Below are 15,556 nucleotides of genomic sequence, written 5' to 3' on the forward strand. Positions count from 1 at the left end.
ATCACCAGGAGGGTTTAAGTAAAAATACTTTAATTAAAAACCGAGCTTTCATTGGGAGATCCCAACATCTTCAGGGTTAAAAGCCAGTTAAAGGAATGATTTAAATAATGTTCGTTAGTACTTGCGCTCGGTTCTTGGAGCAAGTTCTCAGTCTTGTCTGGTTGGTCTGCATTTCAATCGTTTTTATGGTGTTTGCATCCTGTTTGATTCTATCATTTATTTTGACTCTTTTGTTAACTGTCTCAGTGCCTTTCCCTCTGTTATCTGTCTTGGTGTTTCTAGCGCTGACCAAGCTCTGTTGCTCTGTCTGTTGGTGGCAGTTATAGTCCTCACTTGAGGTGGATTCTCTGCATTCCATTCCTCCAAAGTCCTGTCTAGGCTGCTCTTCCTCAATGGTGCAAGCAGCATTGGATTTGAGAATGTTATTGTCAGTCACCCTCACCCTCTTTCTGGCACGGTCGTCTTCGTTCTTCCATTCAGGGGGTTTATTGAGGAGGTGTCGGAAGACATGCAAGCCTCCTGTTTGATGGTCTTTTAACCCTTATCATCTTCTCGAGTTCGTCTATGTCGGTTAGGTTGTTTATGGTGAGTGGAGTGATGATTCTTGTTCCATTTTCTCAGTGCTTGCTGTGTGGGGCAAAGATCCACATGGCGATTAATGGAGTTGTTATCTGAAAACCAGGCTTCTTTTAATAATCTGCCCCCTTTTTTGGCATCACTAGATATGATCCGTGTGTTATTAAAGTCAAATTGGTGCCCATGGCGGAATATGGGCACCAATTTGACTTTAATAACACACGGATCATATCTAGTGATGCCAAAAAAGGGGGCAGATTATTAAAAGAAGGAAAAAATGTAGGGTAAACAGGACAAAAAGAAGAAAAACATTGACTTCCGACTCTTTAGTGCCGTAAAATGAGGTAATAAAATACAACCTCAACTTTATACTTTTACATAATAATCAATGCTAGCCATTTCTATAACAACAACCTGTTTAATTAGCAAAATCCAAAATCAAAGTTTCATTTTTTTCCATCTCAAGAACAAAGTCCAAAAACGGTTTCCAAGTAGAAATGAAATTAATTGTATTCTTTTATGAATACCTTTAATATGCTATTAAGAAAAGGCATGTTTTTTTGAAAGATTAATAAACCTGCATTTATAAGGAATCTGCACAGATAGCCCTCGACATACGACTATACTTGACGCCAGAATTACCTGGTTTTACAAACTTTTTTTCAGTGGTCATTAAACAAATGTGGTGGTCATAAAGTGAACCCCAAGCAATGGCTGTTTTTTACTGGAAAACAGAAGTAAACACCAGTTTTCAGCAAAAAACATTGTAAATTGTGGTCACGTGACCACGGGATGCTGCAAACAGCTGAAAATGTAGGTTGCCGAGTGCTTAAAATGCAATCACATGACCACGGGGAGGGCTGCCGTTGGAACTTTGAATCTGAGTTGTAAGCAGCCCTGGATAAGTCTGTCATAGTTTTGAATGGGTGCTAAGTGACTGTTGCAAGTTGAAGACGACCTCTATAAGACTTGACAAGCATTACGGGAGCAGATCCTTCCAAGGAAGCCAATCAGAATAGCAAAATAACAGAGTTGGAGGTCTTAGAGGTCTTAGAGGTCTTCTAGTTCAACCTCCTGCTCAAGCTGGAAACCCTATACTATTTCAGACAAATGGTTGTCCAATCTCTTCTTAAAAACTTCCAGTCTGCACCCTTTCCTGTAGCTTAAGCCAACATAGCTATGGAGGGCCATGTTTCCAGTCCGAGAGCAGCAGGCCTGCCGATGTGTCAATCTTGCGAGGTAGTTCAGGCACAAAGCACATCTAAAAGTACTAGCTCTAAAGTTACATTACATTAACAGAATCTTGCAAGTCTGAAAGTACATCCCTCTCCCCTCACCTTTACTGTCCAAGAAACTCAGGAGGGTCCCTTCTGAAATGCTTGCCATGTCCCCGTTCCTTCTTTGGTCTCAGACCAAGTAATGGGCAACTGTCACCAATACTACATAATAGTGGGAACTGGAAGGCAGATCAACATTAGAGATCAGAAGCTTTGTTTGGTGACTCCTGTTTTTCATTGGCTTCTGGGCCATCCGTGGAGTGTTTACAAGAGACATCCTAACCCTCAGTCTTCAATTCCTTCAAAACAAAATGTCCTTTTCTCTTTTCAACCCATGCATATTTTATTTTGTTGCTAAGAAGCTAAAAGCCAAATCTAGGTTACAGTAACAGCGGAGCATCAGAAGACTTTTCCGGCTTGTTTTTGTCTTTTTAAATTATATCAGTTCTTAGAGGCACACACAACCTTGGGGTACTTTTCTTCTCCTTCTCCTTTCTGCTTCGCTTTATATCCGTGATTGTGTTTTTAATTCCACAGCTCGCTTAGATTTCATTCTCTTTTATTCCCTAGTGTATTTTTGGGACATTTTCCCCCTCATATTTCTTTCCTTAGGATGATGGATGCCTATGGAACGTTGGATAGTGGAAATTGAAAAATTGGCTCTATTTTGACCAGGTTGTTTTTGCAGATGTTATTACTCTCAAAAGGGTAATCAAAATGCAATCTAAACCAGAGCATTGCATCTTCCATCAGCCCCAGGTATTTCCAGAACATCAATTCCAGAATTCTTAGCTTGCATGACAGAATTTTGGGAGTTGTAGTTCTAGCCTATCAGAAGAGTATGAGCTTGGGGCAATTGTTCTCACACTTCTATCCAGACAAGTCATTAGCAGGACCCAAGGGTTTGATGGGCATTAGAAACTAATGTACATACTGGTAATCCTTGGCTCATAACCACTCAATTAGTGACCTTTCAGAGTTACAATGACCCTGAAAAAGGTGACTTGCAGCTGGTCTTTGCACCTGCAACTGACACAGCATCCCCATGGTCACATGATCAAAATTTGGGTGCTTGGCAACCGGCATGAATTTACAACAGTTGCAATGTTCTGGAGTCATGGGGTCGCCATTTCCTAGCCAGCTTCCGGCAAGCAAAGTCAGTGGGAGAAGCTGGATTTGCATAATAACTGCATGATGCACTTAACAACTGTGATTTGCTTAAGAAAAGAGGTAGTAAAATTGCTCACAACTCACTTAGCAAGAGCCTTAACAACAGAAATTCTTCCCTGGGTTGTGGTTGCCAGTTGAGGAGTACCTGTATCAGGGAGACATCCAGTCAAGGAAGTCTGCCATAAGGCCAAAAAGTGTTGAGGTTAGGTCTCCATTCCTCTCACTTCAACTTTCCTAATTTTTAGGAGGTGACAAGAGAGTAACGAAATATGAATTACACTTAAGAGCAGGCATGTAATTCTCCTTGGAATAAATTGAATCTTAGATCAACTCTGACCAGGATTCTATGCTGAAACGGCTGAATTTAACAAAATACTGACCGAGAACTGACCTGCTGTTTCATTACTTTTGTTGCTGCTCCATACTACGTGCTCTACCAAATTGTCTTCCAGCATTGGACATGAAACAGGTTAAATTAATTTCAGTTCTCAACCCCAGGACTGTCTGTGCCATACAGTTAGCAGGCGTTTTGGAATATACTTACCTTGTTCTGTAATTGGAGGACCAGTGAAAATGAGTCTGCAGCTTTCATAACAGGCTTGTGATCCTACAGTAGATCATTCTTTTGCTGCCTACAAATTCATCCTTGCCTATTTCAGGGGTCATCAGTTATTAATCCAGGCAAGCTGCTCTGGCATGTGTTGACCACAGACCACCTCAAATTTTTGCAGCAAAAATCTGTAACCAATAGTGCTTAAAAAATAAAATGTTTGGAACAGAGGCTGCCAGAATCCTATTTTTTCCAGATCTGCCAACAATGGAGGATGGTATTTACACCATCCAAATCCCCAGTGGGTAATTTTCTCTTTCATCTGCATTCTATTTAAATCTCTTTTTGTTTGCATAACATCTTCAGGGGTGGCAAATTCATAATTTGGCACAGTTTTCTCTTTCCCCGGAGGGCCTCTCTCCTTTGAGTAATCTTTTCTGAGTGCCCCGCATTATGACTGCTTGTTTGTGTATAATAGGTCTTGTCTGGTCCACTGGGAAATTTGTTATATCTTTTAAATCGTGACTGATTGAAAACACATCTGTTTTGGAAGCTGCTGGTCTTGATCTTGGGAGGATGAATGTCATATTGAACCTTCAAATTCTGATGTTCATAAATTTTCACTTATCATGATGTAAGTGCAATACGGTAAACCCCACAGTATGTAAATCTCAGATTTTAGATGTCAGAAACTCAGTTCACTCATCCTGCTAAGACTTAGGTTGTATAACCATGATTTATCGGGGAAAATCATTTGGCAGGTAATAATAATAATAATAATAATAATAATAATAATAATAATAATAATAATAATAATAATAATAATAATAATAATAAAGTTGGAAGGGACCTTGGAGGTCATCTAGTCCAACCCCCTGCTCAGGCAGAAAACCCTATACCATTTCGGACAAATGGCTGTCCAGTCTCTTCTTAAAAACTTCCAGTGTTGGAGCATTCACCTCTTCTGGAGGCAGGTTGTTCCACTGGTTAATTGTTCTGTCAGGAAATTTCTTAGTTCTAGGTTGCTTCTCTCCTTAAGGTTAAGATAAGATAAGAGATAAGATAACGTTTGTTGTCATTTTTTACTATGAGCACATTGGCCCACATTAAAAATGAAAATCTGTTGCGGTAATTAGGTTGCAAACATTTCGTCTCCGTTCGGGGGGACACCTTCAGTGTGGTTTGAATTGTGTTCGGTTTGTTTGGAAATGTTGCTTCCGGTATTTCAGTTGAAGTCGCTCTCTCGCTCTCAGTGGTTGGTAGACGGGGTCGATGTCAATATGTCTGTTCACTGATTGGTTGCTGGAGAACCAGGCCTCAACACATTGACATCGACCCCTAGAAATCAACTTTTTTTTTTAAAAAAAAGAAAGAAGCAATGATGTGCTGGTATGGCAATCAGCTGCACCTTTTCTACTTTTTCAATGTCTTTTTTGTAAGGGCAATGCCCAAAATTTACACCTTAGATTTCTCTAGTGACTGTACACCCTTGACACTTCCTACTGTTTTTTCTAATGAATCTTCTTTCTACACTTATACGTTAGTGGGACATTTTCACCACTTCTCCAAGACCCTTTCCCTGATCAATTGCCAACAAAGACCACATTGATGTACATGTGAATTTAGGATCCCTCTCCCTGGAGCGTGTTATTTCAGATTTGTTTCCATTCAATTGCCTTTGCTATTAGGGTTTCTCCCTCATAAACAAAAAAGAGCCACTCACAAATCTGGTGGAAATTTAGCCACCTTCCTGCTCACACCTAACTCCAAATAACCTATGAACAAGTTTAAAAGCAATAAACATCATCTGAGACAGGGTTATGTGGAAACACAGTAAGTTCCTCTTCTCCAATCAGTAGATGATGCTTTCATTTTGAAGCCCTAAAGCTGGTATCTGCAACCTTGTTTCAGCTGTGATATATATGCCTTGTTACATGTAGTTCTCGGCTTAACAATCATCTGTTTAGCAACCGTTCAGAGTTACAATGGCCCAGGGGAAAGTGACCTGCAACATTTCCTTGAACTTATCACTGTTGCACCATCCCTAGGGCCATCTGATTAAAATTTGGGTGCTTGACATGCAATTGGCATGTATTTACTGCGGTTGCAGCATCTATAGGTCACATGATCACCATTTGTGATCTTCCCAGCCAGCTTCTGACAACTAAATCCACTGGGGAAATTGCGCTCACTTAATGACTGCATGATTCACTTAACTAGTATAGTGATTTCCAATTCAGAATACAGCTGGAAAGGACCTTGGAGGTCTTCTAGTCTAACCCCCTGCTCAAGCAGGAGATCATATACCATTTCAGACAAGTGGCTGTCCATTCTCTTCTTAAAAACCTCCAGTGATGGAGCATCTACAACTTCTGAAGGCAAACCGTTCCACTGGTTAATTATTCTCACTGTTAGGAAGTTTCTCCTTAATTCCAAGTTGCTTCTCTCCTTGATTAGTTTCCATCCATTGTTTCTTGTCTTGCCTTCTGGTGCTCTGGAAAATAAGTTAACCCCATCTTCTTTGTGGCAGCCCCTCAAATACTGGAACACTGCTATCATGTCACCCCTAGTCCTTCTTTTCTGTAGCCTGGGCATACCCAATTCTTGCAACCGTTCTTCATATGTTTTAATCTCCGGGCTTTTAATCATTTTAAGTTGCTCTTCTCTACACTTTTTTTCCAAAGTCTCTACATCTTTTTTGTAATGTGGTGATTAAAAGAGGATCCAGTATTCCAGGTGTGGTCTTACCAGGGTTTTATAAAATGGTATTAATATTCATGGGATTTTGATTCTATGCCTCTGTTTATACAACCAAAGATTGTAGTAGCATTTTTGGGCTGCTGCCACACACTGCTGGCTCATATTTAAGTCACATTTAAGCTCATATTTACCTTTGCTTAGCAAGCATGGCAAAAAAAAAAAAAGGTCATGAAATCATGTACGGTTCACTTAACACTGTGTTGCTTAGCCATGGAAATTCTGGACCCAGTTGTGGTAATAACTTGAGGACTACTTGTATTTTCCAAGAGTGGAGGCCGTAGGATTGTATCCAGTGATGTGATATTGCAAGAGTGGACAGAGGTGAAATGTTGAACTTCTTTTTCATCCTGAGTGGGCTTTACAAGATGTGGTGAGCACTCATTTCTACTCCCCTGCTAATAAAAAAAAAAGATTAACTTTTCCTTCTCACGCATTCTTCTCTAGGAGGCTCTGGAAGCCATAGATGGGACATTGCTGAGTGCAATATAGCCCGCATGTGGCCTATCCTGTGCTAAAGATCTGTTTATCCGTTCCTCTAGGCTTGGGAGTTGCCTCCTACATCCCGGAGCTGTGGATATTTGTCTCCTATTTGTATGTATTTATTCATGGATTAACATATTTTAAATTCATCCTTCATCCCTGGAGATATCAGGGCAGACTACGGAGCATGATTAAAAGCATGCACGACAACAGCGCTGCAAAAAGCAATGGCAGCAGAGGCAGACAAATTGTCTCATTTTGTTAAAATGCCAGGGGTCTGGCAGGCCCCGAAAATCAGGGATGCTGCCTCCGCACGCTTCCCGTCCAAAAAACATTTCATCATTAATAACCTTTCGATTCCTGGGGACTCTCTGATCCCACCCGATTTTGTTTCTCCCCCCCCCCTTTTTTTTTTTTTTAAAAAAAAAACAGATTTGTATGAATTATTGATCCGCCTGCAGTGCAATTTGTTTCTTGCAGCCAAATAACTTCATCCAAAGACCCCAAAAAACAAAAAAAGACAAACCCAGCACTAATCATTCCTAAACTTCCAAATGGGGTAGAACATATTTTGGGAAATCTAAGAATAGAATAGAATAGAATAGAATAGAATAGAATAGAATAGAATAGAATAGAATAGAATAGAATAAGTCTTTGACTTACAACAGTTCATTTAGTGACCGTTCAAAGTTACAACAGCACTGAAAAAAGTGACTTATGACCGTTTTTCACACTTAAGACCATTGCAGTATCTCCATAGTCACATAAACAAAATTCAGATCCTTGGCAACTGACTCATATTTATGATGGCTGCAGTGTTCTGGGATCATATGATTACCTTTTGCGACCTTCTGACAAGCAAAGTCAATGGGGAAGCCAGATTCACTTAACAACCGTGTTACTGACTTAACAACTGCAGTAATTTGCTTAACAAAGATGGCAAGAATAGCTGTAAAATGGGTCAAAACTCACTTAATGATAACAATAAGAGAAGGTGAGAAGATAATGAGATAATGAGAACAGATGAGACAGTACTACAGCCATACTACATGGGTAAATATACTTAGACCTAAGACAGTACTGTAGGAATTAGGAGTAAGCAGAGTGAAAAAGGAAGGAAAAAACCTCTTTTTGTCTAATTGTTTGGGCATGCAATACCCTGCAGTGGTATCCTGAGGGGAGGAATTGAAACAGTTTATGTCCAGGATGTGAGGGGTCTGTAGATGTCTACATTTATATTAGAATATAGCAAAAATGCCACAGACTCATTTTTGTGTGGGGATTTTCCCTGCTTTGTGGGCACTACATTTTTTAAAAAAAATCTGTGTTTGTTTATTCTACTCATCCTTGGGCGACACCGGGATATGTGCAGTTTTTGACTAGTTAATGAAATATTAGTGAATTAATTGAGAACTACTTCGCCACAGGACGGAGTCTAAATTGGGTAGATCTAACGTATTCTCACATTCCACGAAAACGTAAATACAGACTCTTGACTTGGTCATAAGCACATCCCTCCTTGCTATTTTTTTTCATCTGTGATTCCTGTGTGGTGTGGGAAAGCATTCTACAGGTAGTCCTTCTGTTTAATGGACATTTGCAGTTGCATCAGCGATGAAAAAGTAACCTTGTCAACAATCCTCACATTTAAGCCCTTTGCTGGTCTGTAAAGCAAAGGAAAGATGAAGTAAAATTAAAAGTGATTGCTTCACTTAACAACCAAATTGTCAGTCCCAATTGTGGTCACTAAACGAGGACTGCCTGTATTTTTTTTTCATCTGTCTTGATGTTCTTGTAAAAAAAAAGGGATTTGTGAAATACCTGTCATGTGGTTGTGAGCATTTGTTATAGTTTAAGAGGAGGTGATAAGTTACCAATATTTTTTGTACTTGATGAAGGGGGGAAGTTCTTTATTTTTTATTTTTCTGCACTTTGTATTTTTCTTTTCCCCCCCAGTCTTATATTTTGTGTCATTTGTATTAGTTTGTATTTTTTCTAGTATTTGACCTTTAATTTTTTTTAACCTTTAATCTTGTAATCTTTAATCAAAAATATTAAGAAAGAAAGAAAGAAAGAAAGAAAGAAAGAAAGAAAGAAAGAAAGAAAGAAAGAAAGAAAGAAAGAAAGAAAGAAAGACCAGATAGGAGTAAGTATAGAGAAATCACACAGGTTGCCTTGAACCTCTACAGAAAAAGCGGGATAGAAATAATGCCATTACAGCTAAAGACCATTTCCATAAACATGCCTGATTTCTGTGCTGGAGACAGGATGAAGCTAATGTCTTGCAGACACAACAGGTAAAAAACATGTTTGTGCCATGGTCTTAGGTGCAAATGAGGACAGCACTTAGGAGGCAGCGTACCTGAGACACATTGTGAATTTATGATTGAGAAAAGATTTGAAGGTATATTTCCTTGGTTTGTACTTTTAATGATGACTGTTACAAGTATTTTGACCAAACTGCATTTGATATGCAGTAATGTCCCAGATTTTATCCACATCAAGTTCCAGATCAGGGATTTTGTTTGCATCTTCATTTACTCCATGGTGCTTCCCCCCCCCCCCCCCACTTAAAATCAATGATGAACAAAGAGATATCTGATTCAACTGTACATTTTATTAATGACTATCAGGGGCACTTGTGTTGGGTTTAATCTTCTGACCAAATAGAGCAGATTAGAGGTTCCTCAGTTTAATGGGCTGAAAAGATGAGAGGGGCTAAAAACCAAATATACAGTATTAGAAGAACTAATGGGAGCCAAATCGAGGATCAGATGGCTAAATAAAGTAAAGCACGAATGAAGGAACAGGAGAACAGAATATGGAACTGGTGATGAGGAAAAGGCATACTAGAATTGTGTCATGTTATAAATCCTCAGAGGACTTAATACAGACAATCCTCAAGTTATGACCATGATTTAGGCTGGCAATTACAGTTGTAAGTCATGAGGGTCATAAAGCGAGTCACTATGTGACCAGACCCAATTTCATGAGCTTTTTTGCTGCAGTTGTTAAGCAAACACTGTGATCAATAAGTGAAACCCTCATTCACTATGGTTCGGTTTTTGACAGAAACCAGACATAAACTTCGAATGGTTGCTAAGTGATGGGGCTATAAATCAAAAACTACCAGTAAAGGTAATATTTCGGTATATAGTCTGGATTTTTTTTTCTCATAGCCAACGCAGTTTATTTTGTTTTTGTTTATTTAGGAGGACAGAAAGACTACCTATCCTGCACTTCTGGAACCTATTGCTCCTAGATGTGCTGGAGTTCAACCTGCATAATCCCCAATGAACACGGCCTTTGGTTATACTAACCAGAATTAGGGGACACAGCATACATATATTTTATTCATCAGCCTTATCTGCCATCTCAGTCCAATTTCCACATTGATGTTAAAATTCAAAATTTTAAATATTTTAAAACATGATCCTGATAAAGACATTCAGTAGTTGTAATACTGGTAGTCCTTGACTTACAGCCACAATTGACCCCAAAATTTCTGTTGCTAAGCGAGTCAGTTGTTAAGTGAGCTTTTCCCCATTTTGCGACCTATCTTCCCACAGTTAAGTGAACCCCTGCATGGTTGTTAAACAAATCTGGCTTCCCCATTGACCTTGGGCATCAGAAGGTCACAAAAGCTGGATCTCATGACACCGGGACACTGCAACTGTCATAAATATGAGTCAGTTGCCAAGCATCTGAATTTTGATCACATGACCAAGGGGATGCTGCAATGGCCATAAGTGTAGAAAAGCAGTCATAAGTCACTTTATACAGTGCTATTGTAACTCTGAATGCTCACTAAATGAACTGTTGTAAGTCGAGGACTACCTGTAATGCACATTCAGCATTAAGAGGCATGCTGATGGCTTAATAAAATATTATATATGTATATAAAACAGAGGCATGCTGATGGCTTCACATTGTTCACAAAAGCTCTTTTAGAACAGCCAGATTTAAAGCACATTCTGGAAGATCGGGATAGTGTGGACCAGGGGTAGGCAACCTTGGCTCTTTTATGACTCGTGGACTTCAACTCCCAGAATTGGCTGGCTCAGGAATTCTGGGAGTTGAAGTCCACGAGTCATAAAAGAGCCAAGGTTGCCTACCCCGGGTATGGAACATCCTTGTTTCTGGGGTTGGGGGAAAACAAGAAAGCTGTTCCATTGGAGGGAGGTCTGGAGATGTAATAGAATGTGTGGATGACCTTGGGGGACGAGGAAAAGATATGCTACCTAGGAAACAATCAGACAAGAGAGACAGGAGCTCTGAGTAGCTTAAAGATCAGAGAAAGAAATTTGTCCTACTAGATCAAGCAGCTAAAATTGATGGTGGAAAGTTTGTATTTTCAGATTCATTCATTCATTCATTCATTCATTCATTCATTCATCACATTTCTATATTGTCCATTTCACCAAAGTGGCTTCCAAAATTGTATTAATGTAGCCTTACAATAAAGTAGAATTACGTAATTCATCTAGTCACACTTCCTGTCTGGTTTACCTGGAAGAGCTGATAGATATGGTCCTCTCTCATCCTGCACTTTCCGTAAGAGGAGATCTTCAAGAGATGGTCTCTGTTGCCCAGCCTCTCTAAAATGCCCAGGTCCTGAGACAGATGGCATTTTAAAGGTAATGACCAGCATTGTGAACTCACTCAGAAACAATTTGGTTCCCATAGTGGCACTATGACATGGCCATACTATTAGCATACAGCTGTCTCATCCTCACTGAAGTTTTCAAGGTTGGCTTCACATAAAGTGAAATTACAATAGTCAAAGTGAGAGATGACTAGAGCATTGTGACTCTTGTCAGCACATCCTAAGTCACATAAAGTTACAACCAGGATAACAACTGAAGCTGGACAAAGGTCGTCCTGGCCATGGCTTTCATCTGCTCTTGAAGAGTGCAAAGTTGTAGAAGACTGACCTTATCTCATGAAAGACCACACAGAGGTGGATGAAAAGAGTTGGTTCCTCCATTGCTATTTGAGAGCTTGTATCCTACGGCTTCCTTGCTATCCCTAGGACATTCTTGGGGGAGTCAAATCATAGAAAAGTGATGAATTGGATGAGAATATATGCATAACATCAGTTGAAACAATGCAGATAAGCCCTTTCAGGGAATGGAAGTTGCATCCAATTTGAAACCTGTGTTGGAGCTGAAGGAGAACATATATCTACATCAGGGCTCTCCAAACTTGGCAGTTTTAAGACTTGTGGACTTCAACTCCCAGAATTCCCCAGCCAGGCATGCTTGGAGACCCCTGATATAAGGTCTCCTGCTTGACCAGGGGATTGGACTAGAACAGGGCTTTTCAACCAGTGGTACGGGTACCACCTGTGGTACATTGGCACCTGGCAGGTGGTACGTGACCATCCAAGAAAAGTGGTAGCAGGGGAGGGGAATGAACTGAACCGGTGACAGCACCGCACAAGCCTGAGCGAGAGATGGGCTGGAGCTGCAGGGCTGTCAGGGCTCAACAGAAGCGCCAGGATCAGCGCCAGGCTCCAGCTGGAGCTCGGCGCTGATCCTGGTGCTTCTGCTGAGCCCTGAAGAAGTGCCAATCAGCTGGAATGTTGCAGCATCTCCAGGGTCTTGTGATTTACATTCAGATGCTTGGCAACTGAATGTAACACTGTGACCATCATATTTATGATGGTCACAGTGTCCCAGGGTCATGTGAAGTGACCAAAACCTGCTGCAAACACCCAGCAGATGGGAATAAAAACCAAACACCCCCACCCCACCCCCGCTGCCAATCAACAGAAATGCTCACAACAATGAAAACCTCGGACAGGAGGAAGAGCGCCATCGGGCGGGCAGGCAGGTGTCTTGCTCGGCTGTGGCTTGGGGGGCACTTTTTTCAGTGCCATTGTAACTTCGAACAGTCATTAAGCAAACTGTTGTAAGTTGCGGACTACCTGTACTTTATTACTTTTTTCTTTTTTGGGGGGGTCATCAAGTTTTTGACACCTTGCTAAGTGACTGGTGGTACTCGGATGTTGCCATTTCCTAAAAGTGGTACAATGGGTGAAAAGGTTGAAAAGCCCTGGACTAGAAGACCTCCCAGTTTCCTTCCAACTCTGTTATTCTGTATTCTATAATTCCCCAGCCAGCCATTCAAGTCCCAGAATTTCCTATCCTGGCTGGGGAATTCTGGGAGTTTAAGTCCACAAGTCTTAAAGTTGCTATGTTTGGAGACCTCTGGTCTACATGATAAATGAGAAATACAAGTCCCTTGATGAAGATGGAGCACTTTCTATTGACTTGGATGATGCACTCATTTGCACGGATCCTAGAGGATTTCTGGCTGCCTATGAAATTATTCTCTGAACACTAGAACGGGTCTGGAGACCAGCTTGGGGGTCTAACTTAGCAGAAACATTGCATGACTCTTGAGTGAGATGGTTATCTGCCAGAACCATTGCTCCTCTGGGGCAGCTAGTGTGGGAAAAAGAGACAATGTTTGAGAACGTGGTAGCAGTGATTGTCTGAAGTTGTCAGTTACAGTTTCTCATTTTTGCAAATCTGCCCATTTAGTTTTTTCAGTTTTTTTTTTCATTCGTAAATTCACTCCAGTCAATTTATATGTTTATATATATTATAAAGATGTCCTTAAAAAGCTGCTCTGCATTAGGGCTCTCTTTCCTAGAACACACACACGTTTGCCACAGTTTTTGAAGATTATGTTCATGAAAAAAATAACCTTTCTGAACAGACTTTCCCTAAAAATATCTCTTTCTGGAAAAAAAAAATATACAACCAAGTGCTCTGCAAAATTTGAAGAAGTGCAGATTTGGAAGTTAAGCTGATTTTCAGTTGGTGCATTGGTTCAAAAATGCAAAATTAGAAAAATTCACGCAAACATTCACACACAAACAAAAGGCGCACATTTCTCTCTCTTTCTTAATAGCAGCTGCTGGTACCACCCTCCCACCCCATCTGCATTTTTCTTTAGTGCAACAGGGTTATTGGAAAGGAACTATGGTAGGGCTCTTGCATCTCTACAGCAACTGAGTAGCGAAGGGATGGTCTCGTTGTGTTGCCAGCTGGAGAAGGTAGCCTAGGTTACAGCCTCAGTCACACGGCTGTAGCTGCTATCCTGACTTTTTGGACACCCCAACCTCACCCCATGGATGTCCCTGCTTGCCAAACCGTGCTCCCTTCTGATTGAGCAATAAGAAGCACCCCAAAAATCTGGGCAGCCAGCTCTTTCCCCTGGCATTTATGTGAAAAGAGTATCAAGGCCACTCCTTGGTGGGACTATGGAGGAAAAAAATAATGATAATAAGGCATAATGGTGGGGTAGCTTCTTGCTGATGGTGAGGACCTCAGCAGCCAGAAGATAGTGTTCAGTGGGAGTTCCCATCAGTGGGAAACCAGTCATCCCACACTTCCAAGAAAGGCTGGATCCTGTTTTCGTAAGGTTTCTCTGGACCACAAGCTGTAGGTTAATGAGCTACATTTTTGAAACCCTAAAGGAGGCCCATGACATGATGGAGATATATGCATATGTATGTGTTAAGTCCTGGGAATAATGGCGCTTGAGACGAAACATCTCCAACAAGTCTTTATTGTTTGCTTCCATTCTACGAACAACGACGACCCAGAGGCGCGCAAGCCTCTATTTATACTCTCCGATCCCCGGGCAATTTCCCCCAGTCACAAGGTAGTCCTTTCCCGCCTTGCGCATGTGCGCAAGGCCGGCGCCGGTCAGTCTGGTCCCGGGCAGCTTTTGCAAATTGCCCGGGACTCTTGCAACTTCCCGCGCCTGCTTCTGCAGGCACGGGACACAACAGTATGTATGTATGTATGTATGTATGTATGTATGTATGTATGTATGTACGTATATATGTATGCATCAGTCTCAGATCGGCAGGATCCCTGCATGTGGAAGGGCCTAAATCTCCTTCGCCACCACAACTTGACATTCCTTTTGGAACTATTTAAACATTTGGTTGGTTTCAGCTAATATGATGTGGAAGTGTTAAATCTTAAAAAAGGAGAGAGAGTGGGAGATTGCCATAAAGTGGTGCCAAGATTGGTGGGAGAGAAGAAAGAGGAGAAAGCAACGGTGACTGAACAACTGAAGTTCCAAACAGTGCCAAGTAAGCTTCCTATGAGCTCTGAAGAGCCAGTTTGGACTAGTGGTTAAGGCATCAGGCTAAAAGCTAGGAGTCTGCAAGTTCTATCCCGTCTTAGGCACAAAGTGATCTTGGGCCAATCCCTCTCTCTCTCAGCCCTAAGAAGGGGGCAAGGGAACTAATTTGCCAAAAAAAACAACAACCCTGCAGGGACTTGTCCAGGCAGTCCCTCTGAAATAGGGAAGTGTCTTTAATTCCTACAGAATTTTGTCCATGTTCTCCATCCTTCTCCTTGCCATACAAAGGATGCTGTAGGACCAAGGACTTCCCTCTCCTGACCTGGGGTGGTGGTGGGTGGAATTTCTTTCTGCCATCCAAATGATATTGCTCACCCTTTCTTTCCACAGATAAAGAAGAGGTTCAGAGCTGCATTGCTTACCTCAATTGGAGGCTTATTTAACATTATTTTTTAACTTGTCTTGAACTTTAGGTGGTCACAAAATGCACATGAATCATGAGTCAGCAGGATAGTTGTCTAAATAAAGGGAAATGAAGCTTTGGGCTGTATTATTGTTTCTAAATGATTGGAAGTAATACAGTAATTCTTTTGTGCATTGCTCAATCCCCACTTAGAATTTTTGAGGTCTATTA

This window comes from Protobothrops mucrosquamatus, unplaced genomic scaffold (assembly GCF_001527695.2).
Source record: "Protobothrops mucrosquamatus isolate PMUCROS unplaced genomic scaffold, P.Mucros_1.0 scaffold11, whole genome shotgun sequence".
NCBI classification, from domain to species: Eukaryota; Metazoa; Chordata; class Lepidosauria; order Squamata; family Viperidae; genus Protobothrops; species Protobothrops mucrosquamatus.